The sequence below is a fragment of the Dipodomys merriami genome, unplaced genomic scaffold (genome assembly GCF_024711535.1).
Source record: "Dipodomys merriami isolate MVZ:Mamm:240054 unplaced genomic scaffold, mDipMer1.0.p SCAF_1638, whole genome shotgun sequence".
Classification (NCBI taxonomy): Eukaryota; Metazoa; Chordata; class Mammalia; order Rodentia; family Heteromyidae; genus Dipodomys; species Dipodomys merriami.
In genome coordinates, this window is record NW_027202980.1 from 109,771 (window position 1) to 121,531 (window position 11,761).

Sequence of the window (11,761 nt, forward strand, 5' to 3'; positions counted from 1 at the left end):
TCCCCCAACCCCACCTGCCCCATCTGGCCAGCTTAACCTGACCAATCCCCACCCTGAGCGTAATTTGAAATTAACCAATCAATACTCTGTAACCAAGCATCTTGCTTCTGTAACCTTGCTTCTGCTGTCCATAAAAAGAGGGTGCTTTCAAGCACTCGGCGCGCAAGTCTCCCGATAGACTATGTCGCCCCGGGTACCCGTGTAACCGGTTCTCAGACATTCAACCCGAACCTTGTGGATTTCGAGGTTGAGTGCACCTGGGAGCCGAGGGCTTGCCCAAATAAACCTCTTGCTGATTGCATCCGCACAAGTGGTCTCGTTGTTCCTTGGGGAAGGGTCTCTTCTGATTGAAGGACACCCCACGCCGGGGGTCTTTCAACTTTTACTCCAATTAAAAGCAACAAAGATGGTCATTGGAAGTAGTTTTATAAGCATGGTTTTACTTATTAAATTACATTTGACAAACGTGTCCTATCTTTTACTGTGGGCCTTCCGGCAACTGTTACAAAAAACTTTAGGGGCAAACCTGAATAATCCTATTTTTTTTTTTTTTACTTTGAAATAAACCTTTAGGAAAATTTTATCTTTTAAACTTGTCTGGGAGGTCAGCCACTCCCCACAACTTCTCAAATTTTTACAAGGGGGATGTCATTTTAAATCCTTTTTGTGAAGTTATGTTAATTTGCATTTAAATGCATCATTGAAACACTGGGCTGTATATTCTTTGCCTGTAGGCTGTCCTGTGGGCAGTGAATAGAAAGAGTGGCCATATTTTTTTTCTGCAGTCTGAGTTACATTTAGGAATTTACCTCCAATTGTAAAATAGTATAGAAATCAATTTCTATCCTTTGCTCATACACCCTGTATGGTCTAACTTCTGGCGATTAACATTTACAGAACCAAATATCTAATGTGGCTTGTGTTTTACCCTTAATTAACAGGCTTTTGGTCATGTAAGATGAAGCAAGGCCAGAGTCTGAGAGAGACTGTGGCATCTCCCAGCATGTATGGACTGTTGCACCTCCTGTTGGTAACCTGCAATATTTCTACATATACTGGTTAGAGACCTGGTTTACATTGTCTTTTGCAGGCTGGTGCCACTGGTTTAGGCAGCTGTGCCTGGGCATAGTCACTCTGCTCCCTTGATCTTAATTGAAGTTGATCGGCACACAGGGGAGAAAACAGAGAATGAAACCCTTAGCTTTAGTTTACTAGCCATGGTCAGTGTACAATAGTTAACTCTTAGCATAGATGGACATAGGAATGACATAATTCACAGCCAACTTAGTTACCAATTTCATTTACTTTGTAAAGGACATTGTCTTTTTTAAGTCCTTTTCCAAGGTCTTTTAAAACTGCCTGTTTTTTCTTTGGCTTAGTCAGGTCACAAAGTTTTAAAGCAATTTAGATTAATTCACAGCTTCCATTGACAAAGATTTTTAGTAGGCAGAGTAACCTTGAAACCATAATCACTTACATATAGTCAAATAAGACACAGACAGACATGTTTGTGCACAGATTATAGAGCATGCTTAGATTTTAAAATAGACTTTTAAAGTTTTGAAATTTTAGTGGAACTACTTTTCTAATTATGAAGGAACCATGTGGTCAGTTTAAAATACAAAACTTTGCCAACAAGAAACCAAATGAACAGGAGGCAATAGGAACATACACTTGGCCTAGCATAATGGCACCACAGGACAGGGGAGGGGGAAGGGGTAGTACCAAGCTGAAGTACCAAGATGCCAATTTGGCACATCCACCACTTGCTCAGTGCTAGAGAGAAGATTAATACACTTTTGGTAATATCCAAACTTGTTGGCCTTTATTTCGGTGAGTTTAGACTTAAACTCACCCATTTTCTATCTAATGAGTAGAAACAAGCAATTACTGGTTACATTCTTCCAGGGCTTAACCAACGCGTTTAGCATATGAAATACTTGTGAAAGAGGTTACAAGCAGGTAATTTTGGCAAGAGGGAGAGTTTAAGGGGAGGGGGAGAGAGAGAGAGAGAGGTACTTGCTCAAGCACTCTCAGAAGTGGAGTTTTAAATCTGGGCCAAATTTAACTGATGGGGAACCAACAGCCCTCCAAGGCCAGGTGGCCTTAATGTAAAGAAATTTAGTGTCCTTCCCATGGTAAGTGACCTGAAGCCATTTGCCTACAGTAGAGTGTCCTCTACAGTGCAGGTTGGCTCCTGAATAGGTGGTGGCCCCACCAGTGGAGACTGTCCTTATGTTGGTCCAAGGTGGGTCCTTGGGCCATGGTAGGCCCCTAGTGGCTAATTCTAGCACTTGGCCAAGTTTTTGGTCAGATGGTGAGGGTGGGGCTCAGTTAGCCCAGAAAGGCTCAGGTGGCCTTACCACTGATATTGGAATCAGAAACCCCGACCTCGGACAAACTTGTCACTTACCCTGGAGTGGGAATTAATTAGTGGGGCTGGATGGGCTGGTAGAGCGCTCAGTCAGGAGGAAGTTACCTTGATGGTCCTCTGGTGACTGGAGTGAAGGATCTCAGAATAGGTCCCAGGGAAGCTGGTTGAACTCCCTTCTGAGGTGCAGGGGGAGCAAATGCACTGGGGAACCTATCCCAGTATGGAGCCACCAATGAAAGAGGATCAGACACATCCATCCTATGGGACCATGCAGAGGCAGGCAGGCAAAGGAGAAAGATTACAAGGTTTATTAGAGGAGCCATATTTCCCCCAAGAGGGAGCACATGACCTCCATCACCATCCTGGTAGCAGAAGTATCTGAGAGAAAAGGAAGTGAGGTAGATAGGAGTTCTGGTGGGTCTGGGTGGAGAGAGGGAGAGGCCAGTTGTATGGAGGGAACTCCAGAAATGGGAGGGGGCCCAGATGTGGGTGGAGCTGAGGACCAAAGGTGAGCAATCTACAAACTGCAGTTCAAAGCCAGTCCAGGCAGAGAAAGATTATCATCTCTAACTAGCCAGCAGAGTGCCAAAAAAGTGGGCAGAGTTGCTTTGGAGTCCGAAGTGGCAAAGCGCAATCCTTGTACTGGAGAGCTGAAAAACAGCACTCAGGCACTAAGTTCAAGTCCAGTGACCAAGGGAAATGTCAAGGTTGCATTTACCCTAACATAGAAAGAGGCACTGCTGGGACTTTGGCAATAATGTTTGGCTCTTCTAAAATTGATCAGAGCTGGAGGTCATGGCAAGCTAGTTTATAAGCATGCATAACTGGGCAAAAACTTGTCAACCATTTGTAATAGTTGGCTGTAAAAGGCTGAGTTTGTGAAATGTGGGGAATAGCTTAAATCCAAACTGCTCTGTATGTGCTTAAGACCCTAATTGGCAGTAAATTCTGGGCTGACACTAACCAAATAAATTTGTTTAAGAATAAAATATGAAATTGTTAGGACCAGATCGAAAGTAAACAGATAGGGTATTAATTAGAACAAGGAAGGAGAAAATTCAAATTTAACTGAGACAAATAAGTCCCAGGTAAGCAGAGAAACATTGGTATAAACACCAAAATAAAACAAAATTGTGGTCTGATAATTACTAAAAAGATCATTTATATCAGGATTTAGACCAAATGTTAAATTTTCAAAGATAAGGGCTTAAGTAGAGAGTTAAGCACCAGGAGCTACACTAAACATCTGTATGCCAAAGGATGGGCTGTCCCACCTAGGCTATTTGAGGAGCTAAACAATGCTTTCGCCCATTTGGGGAGGTAATGTTTTCCTAGAATTTCAAGGTAAGACTTGTCCCACCTCCAGGCCTTGAAGCTGGGTACAATGCCCCCATCTCCAGCCTAGATACCAGGATGTCTACAGGCAGTTGTTTGGACTCAACCACCCTATTTGCCTTAATGCAATTTGTAATCACTAACTGTTAGTTCTGCTTTTATAACTTGTTTGTCAATTACAAAACTGCCACTGAACACCTACAAGTGGAACTTCTTATGGATCTTACCTTTAAACATCCTAGACTATTTAAATCTTTTACAAACCAAAGTACTAAACAGGCTATGCTGCTATAGCCCCCCCCCCCAACAGGGTCCATACAGCTATTAAAAGTTAAAAAATTATGTCTAAACTCTAGTTTGGAATAAAATGTAATTAGTAAAAAGTTGTCACCTTGACAAACTACCCCACACCATATTATAAAAGCCAGTGTACAACCAGAAAAATATTAGGGGAGTTTACTAAAGTTAGTCCCTAGGAAAACTTCTTTAATCAACCTGTGTAGACTAATGCCAACTGTTTACACACCCATAAAACATTTAAGCTTCAATTATAAAAAAAAAAAAAAACGAAAAAGGGGAATCCCCAAGGGAAACTTTTGCCTTCACCTTATTTAAATTTTTAAAATTTCACTCAAAGTGATCCTTTCACTAAAGCTGAAAAGCATTTTATCCCTCTAGCACCACCTCACTATCTATTCCCATATGGTTTAAAAAATTTAATCAATGAAGACTAAGAGTAATGCCCCATAAGGGAAAACAGTGTTTCTATCATTCCAGATGGATCCACTGGCAACATCTGGGTCCCTTTTTGACTCATCCGACCTCCAGAGAAGCAAAAACAACACAACACAACCCTGAGGAAGAAGATCTAGTACGCAGCTTCGCAGACCTAAGCTTTAAGTCCCGAGGAAGCCATCATCCTTATCTTAAGAAAACCAGCTTGACCCCACCAACATGGGGTCAGAATAAGGTGTTGACACAAGACCGAAGCCACCCTGGTCAGTACAAAAACCCCTAGAATACCTGAATATCTGTTTTGGCCGTGATTGCACTGCTTGTGAATACATCTGCAGTGAACATGCATATTGGGCCTATGTCCCTCACCCACCATTGTTAAAATTAGTGGATTAGCTAGACCAAGGTCCGGTGGCGTATACAAATGACAGCACGTATTTTCCGCCACCATGGGATCATGCAGACCCTACTCATCCAGGTGAGGAAGGAATACCTTATATTATTTCCTTAGGATTTGAGTCTTTACCACTGTGTTTAGGGACATCACCTTGCTTACCAACCAGAAGACAGGTATGGGCATACATCTTGCCTGATGATAAGATCAACAATCATATGGGGCTATTCAGAACAAGTTCCTTAAATTTTATTGGTCAGGATCATTCTTATACAAATAAGACTGGGCAACCACCTAACCTAGTATGCCAGGACATTAATTATTGAATTGGGTTTATGTTTCTATTCAGTGGTCTCAGTGTCAAAACCCTAGAGGAAAGATTATACAGCATAATGATAACATCTCATTTATAGATTGAGGTCCTCATGGATGTTTCATTGCCAATTATTCTGAAAAGCATGTTGGTGATTGGTATACTAATAATTCTTCTGACGGTGACGTCTATACAATGGAGTTATAAATCATGTAGAACCCATTGGCTTGCTCACCTGACATGATGGAGGCCTTGTGCCTCGTAGGCCACATATAAATTTCAGGGGACACTTAGGGCCTGAGCAGTGGCATTTATAAAACTTGCCACCCAATTTTATACAACTCAGAATTGGATTGGTCACTTTACTAGGGCCCATGAGGCAAATTATACATTTTACAGGAACCATTCTTCTACTGTACAGGGTTGTATTAAACTTTCCTATGTACTAGCCCACAGGGACAGTGTCAATCAATGAGAACCCACGCAGCCAGGACTCTTTACATGCTTAAATCATACTATTTCTTTTAATATGCCTTCTCAGTCTCTCTTGATATTAAGATCTCGCTTAGGGGTCTGGGTGCCTGTTAACCTCACCCGACCTTGGCAGGAGAGCCCCACTGTTGGTTTGTTGAAAGGAGTCTTCCAGCAACTGCTGAAGAGAACTAGGAGATTCCTGGGTCTGAGTGTAGCTGTGATCCTTGAAATGATTGCTATCACCATGACTGCTGCGACTGCTGGAGTGGCCCTGCATTCCTCCATCCAAACCAAGGACTTTGTAGAGAAGTGGCTGGACTGTCACCAGCTATGGACTCATCAGCACAATATTAAACAGGACATTGATTCCCGTCTGAACACACTGCAACACAGGGTGCAGTGGATGGGAGACTAGATAATTGATCTGCAGAAACAGCTAACCTTCAAGTGTGATTAGAGCTCAATAAACTGTGCATCACTCCTACTTGATTCAACACTTCTAACATTACTTGGCAGGGACTTCACTACCACCTGCCAGTCTTGCAAGGAAATTTGACTTGGGACATCCACTAGTTACAGCAGGAAGTCATTGAGACTTTCTTGGCACAACTCCCTGGGGTGGGATATGAAGGTCTGGCTGAGGGAATTGCATCTGTGCTAAACCAATTGGACCCTCGTACCTGGTGGCACAGTTTTAAACATAGTGTTTCTACAGATCGATTGCATTATGTCTTGTCAAGATATTGCTGTCTACATTCCAAAATAGTTTCTGCAAATCCCTCCTGCAAAGGATCTCTTGCTTACAGTTGTACTTAAAAAACAAAAAAGGGGGGAGATGTCAGAGGCATTGACTGGCATAACCCCATTTGTTGCTGTTTCCACAGTGGGATCTGGGGACACGATGTGTGGTATAGGCAAGAAGGGACTACACCATGTGGGTATAGACAAAATTTATTGAAACATCACATGCTTATATACAGCACACAAGCAGGAGAAGTAAATCTTCAGTCAGGGGCAGAGAGTTAAACAGTTTTATGGGAGCACAGGCAATGAGAGTTTAAACAGAAAAAGCTAATCCTTGTCAACAAATGTGGAGCAGTTCCACTAATCAAGGTTGTAAAAGTAGGTAAAGCACAGGTGATTACACATAGGGGGAGTCTCCAGGCATTGTTCTACGTGGTTAAGTAGATGAAGCAGGAATGGTACTTTGAGCAAACCATTACCTGAGTCTTGCACCGGGGGCAGAACCTTTGCCCAGCATGGAGGAAGGGGTGTCCCTTCCTCCCCGAGAAGAATTGGAAGTGGTCCTGTGGCTCAGGTGGTAGGGCACTTGCTTTCAGCTGAAAAGCTGAGGGACAGCGCCCAGGCCCAGAGTTCAAGCCCCACGACCAACAAAAATAAATAAATTGGAAGGAAAGAATGCATGCCTGCATGCACCCTCAGGGCACACAGGTGCTCAGATGGGGTTTTGTAGGCCTATGCCTCCAACACCCATCTGAACCCCTCTCCTTTTGCTCCAGATCCAGCTCCCAGATCTTAGGCCGATTGGGTGGAAGGGGGTTGTGTCAATCCTGGAGTTTTTCTCCGCCTCTGGCTGTGCCTGAGCAGCTGCAGGAGCCCTGGCCCATGCTGCACGAGGCAGCAACAACTGCTGCAGTCGCTGCTGCAAGTTTGGCCATTTGGCTCCACTCCTGCCTGGTTGCCCTGACACTGGAGGAGTCTCGCTGACTCCTTTGCTGTTTCACACTGCACCTCCAGCCTAGGGATGAGCCCAGGAAGCTCGGCGCTGGAGCCTTTGAGGCCTGAGGTCAGCCACTGGAGGGATTTGGAGGGGCTTCCCTGACTGCAGGGTCTGGCCTGAGGAGCCTGTGCCCCAGCCATGGCTGCTTGCTGCTTCTCACTGTTGCTCAGAAGAAGCGGCGGTGGCGGCGCTGGCCTGTAGCCGGCTTGCTTGCTCCCTCCGAGGCTCTTACAGTAGTGTTACTGGCAGAACAATATCCCAACTGCTCTAGTACTATTTTATTGTATTTTAAAAATAAAAGACTTCATGGGCCCCATAAGTGCTTTATAAAATATGACTGGCAGCCGCTATTTAAATAAATGTGAGAATTCAGGAGGTTTTTTTTTTTTATCTTCCTAAGTGATTTTTTTTGTCTGTCTTGGGACTTGAACTCTGGGCCTGGGTGCTGCTGTCCCTTAGCTCTTCAGCTAAAAGCTAGCACTCTACCACTTGAGCCACAGGAACACTTAGGTTTTTTGGTGGTTTATTGGAGATAAGAGTCTCATGGTCTTTCCTGCACTGGTTGGCTTTGAACCAGATCTCAGCTTCCTGAGTGGCTAGGATTACAGGCAGGAGCCACTTGCGCCCAGCTCTAAGTGATCATTTTAAAGGCTAAGCATGATAGATCACTCCTGTAGTACCATCGACTTGGGAGGCATAGATTGAGAGGACTGCAATCCAAGACCAACCCAGGCAAAAAGTGAGATCTGATCACAATCATCAAGCTGGGCTGATTCCAATAATCTCAGCTAGATGGGAGGCTGGTCCTGGGATGGGAAGAAAACAGGATGCCCTAACTTAAAAACTAAAGTACAAAAAGGCCGTGGTGTGGATTAAGAGTTAAACACCTGCCTAAGCATGAAATCCTTTGTATAAACCCTAGTACTGAGAAAAGGAGGGAGGGAGGAAAGCAGGAAGGGATATAGGGGAGGGAGAGAGATGTTATTTCATTAATTTTACATTTTTCCTAACACCATTCATTTTGAGTTTCTTTTGCTCAAGACTAGCACTCTGCCACTCAAGCCTCAGTACCACTTCCAGCCTTTTCTCTTTATGTGGTACTGAGGAACCAAACCCAGGACTTCATGTATGTGCTAGGCCAGCACTTTATTACTAAGCCACATTCCCAATCCTTCTTTTATTTTGTAAGATGAGGTTTGGTTTTGTGTTCTTCTCTTGGCATGGAACTTAGGCTAGTCTCGACCTAACTTCTGACTCAGCCTCCTAAATTCAGAGATTGCAAACATAGACCACCATGCTCAGCTCAGGATTCCTTTGAGAGAATCATCTTTTCAGAGACAGAGTTATTCTGTCTTCCTTGGATTGGATGGCCTTTTGCTTTTGGCATTGTGTTAATCCCATTTCTTGTCCTGATATATTTCTCCTCTTAGATCAATAGAAAAATTTCAGGTTCCCAACTTGAAGCCTATTGGTGTCATCCAATAATATCACAAAACTTGTGAATACCATTACCTGGCATCATGGGCATGCCAGCCAGCTAAAACTCAGCTATCAGATGGGCTTGGGCTCCAACAATGCAGGCATTTCTCTGCATAATCTGAAAACTGTCATAGATAATGTTGGTTTATCCCATCCTGTTTTCAGCTGCTTGCCATTCTGAGCTTTATATGTTTTTGCATTCTTTTATTTATTTATTTATTTATTTTGAGTCATGGGCCTTGATCTCTGGGCTTGGCTTGGGTGATGTCCCTGAGCTTTTCAACTCAAGGCTAGCACTCTATGACTTGAGCCACAGAGCCACTTCTGGTTTTCTGCTGGTTTATTGGAGATAGGAGTCTCACGGACTTTCCACCCTGGGCTGGCTTTGAACCACGATCCTCAGATCTCAGACTTCTAAGTAGCTAGGATTACAGGTGTGAGCCACCTGTACCCGGCCCTGACTGAATCTTGAAAAGAGAAGACAGGAATAGGTCAAGAGACAGACAGTATCAAAAAGGGGATGGGAGGGATCGAGAGTCCTGACTGAGCAGTGGATCCATATAAAGTCTGATCAGACTTACTCCAAACATGAAGGAACATCTTCAGTCTGGATGTGGGATGCCTATAAACATTGTCAGGGACATGAAATGAGCAGGGCTGGGATGAGGGTTTTAGAGAGCACTGTGGGATGAAGTGTCATTAAAAACTCTCAGCTCTGGGGCTGGGAAGTTGGCTCAGTGGTAGAGCGCTTGCCTTGCATGCCTGAGGCCCTGGGTTCGATTCTTCAGCACCACATAAGCAAAATAGAATAAGCCGGAAGTGGCGCTCTGGCTCAAGTGGTAGAGCACTAGCCTTGAGCTGAAGAGCTGAGGGACAGGGCACAGGCCCAGAGTTCAGGCCCCACAACCGGACCCTCCCCCCCCAAAAAAAAACCCTCTCAGTTCTGACAGCACAGATCAGGTGTATGTCTTGGGAGTCCCCTGTTGTGCCGTGGCAATGCTCTTCCTGTGTATGTCTGCCTAGAGGGGGAGGTGTTTGCTCCTTATTTGTCATTAATTCTAGAGGACAGAGGAGCCCCATGAGTCCAGTAAACAGATGCTTTCTGGCAGCTTCTCACAGTGTTTCCTCCAGGCAGCACCAGGCTCTTTACTTGCTCTGATGAGGCAGCTGCATATGGGTCTGCAGGAATTTCTTGTCAAGAAATTAGAGAGTCATTCATTCATTACTCTAGAACAAAGAATGGCAATGCCTAACTATAGGTTGCTTTGTTATTCCAATGTGTGTGCTACTGGCACTGGCTTGTCTCTTCAGTCTGCACAGGCTCAGGACAATACTATAGTCAGCTCTGACACACCAGCTTACACCCAGTCACTACTCAGAATGTGATGTCAAAGCTACGGTAATAGATGACAAGGCTGTTTAAGTCAGAATAATATCACAGCAGAATGCACTATGATATCTTTTTGCTCCTCTGATTTAACAGCTTCTAAGCTAGTGTTTCCTGGCTTTCTATCCTTGTGGCCTAGTATGAGAGCCATCTAGGTTGATGCAATGCATCAGCCAGGAGAAGGGTGTCTATAGTCAGAGTATGACACAAAAAATAGCATCTGTGGTGGAGGTTAGACTTGGTGTTGGATTATAATTAAGCGCTTGCTGCAAAGCTGGGAACCATGGAAATGGACTGCCATTGTGAAATGGACATGGGATAATTTAGGAGACAACAAGGATCTGAGTAGCTCTCACCTGTAATCCTAGCTACTCAGGATGCTGTGATCTGAGTACTGAGGTTCAGAGACAACCTAGGCACAAATATCAGATAGTTACTTTCTTCCAATTAACTAGCAAAAACTGGAACTAGAGCTGTGGCTGAAGTACTTACTAGCCATAAGAAAAAGAGCTAAGGGTCAGCACTGAGCACATGCTAGCATGAAAAAAATGAGAAAGATTTAAGAAGGGAAATTACAAGAAACTTACTGTGAACAATTAGACCTCTAATTATCTTTCTTTTTATTAGCAAGTATTGGTTGTACAAGGAGGAGGTTGTGAAGTTCCCATACATGTATACAATGTATCACAGTCATACCCCCTCCATAACCTACCCAGTCTTATTTCCAGTTAACACGAAAAAGCCAGAAGCAGTGAGGTAGCTCAAGTGGAAGGGTCCCAGCCTTGAGCAAAAAACTGAAATGACATTACCAGGTCCTGAGTTGAAGCCCTAGTACAAGGACCACCACACCCAACAAAAATAAAACATTCCATGGGAATGAATGTAGATCTTGTAACATACAACTACAGAAAATAGTAATGTCTGGCATTGAGCTTCCTTAAATTATAAATAACATGAGGAAACTGTTAGGTTTTTAAAAAGAGGTAGCCGAGTAAGAACTGCACCAGCACGCACGTGGTATTCAGGTAAGGGGTAGTAGACCTGCTGGGACCAGGCAAGGTTGGCACTCCACGTGGCTGGGAAAGGCCTGGGAATGAGAGAGAGCTGGGAAAAGAGGAAAGAGAGAGAGAAAAGAGCCAGAAAAGAGCAGAGAGAGGGGTAAGAACAGTAGCACTCACGTGGTATTCAGGTTAAGGGGTAGACCTGCTGGGACCAGGCAAGGTTGGCACTCCACGTGGCTGGGAAAGAGAGAGAGAGCAAGAAAAGAGCAGCAAGAGGAAGAGAAGAAGAGCAAGAGCAAGAGCAAGAGCAAGAGAGCGTCTGGGCCTGGGTTAGGCCTTATGTAGGGTATGGGCGGGGAAAGGTGTGGCCACATCAAATTCAGATGTGACCTCAGCGGATGCAGATGTGACCTCTTCCAGGTATCCCAGTTGCCTAGGTAACGCAGGTACTGGGTGGAGACTTTGCTGCGAGGAGGGTGGAGTCTGCTGGCCATCCAGGAGCGGACCTTACATTCCAGCCTTTTAATA

At 44.3% G+C, this 11,761-nt stretch overlaps 1 long non-coding RNA gene across 4 annotated transcripts in view; it reads left to right on the forward strand.

Annotated features, from left to right (window-relative positions):
* Positions 1 to 6,291, forward strand: part of LOC138828780 (uncharacterized) — a 40,623-nt gene extending 34,332 nt beyond the window's left edge. For all 4 annotated transcript variants that reach the window (XR_011372353.1, XR_011372354.1, XR_011372356.1 and 1 more), the window contains 2 exons: positions 4,487 to 4,707; positions 5,759 to 6,291. This is a non-coding gene — a long non-coding RNA (uncharacterized lncRNA). The remainder of the gene's footprint in view (positions 1 to 4,486; positions 4,708 to 5,758) is intronic.
* Positions 6,292 to 11,761: the final 5,470 nt, after the last annotated feature.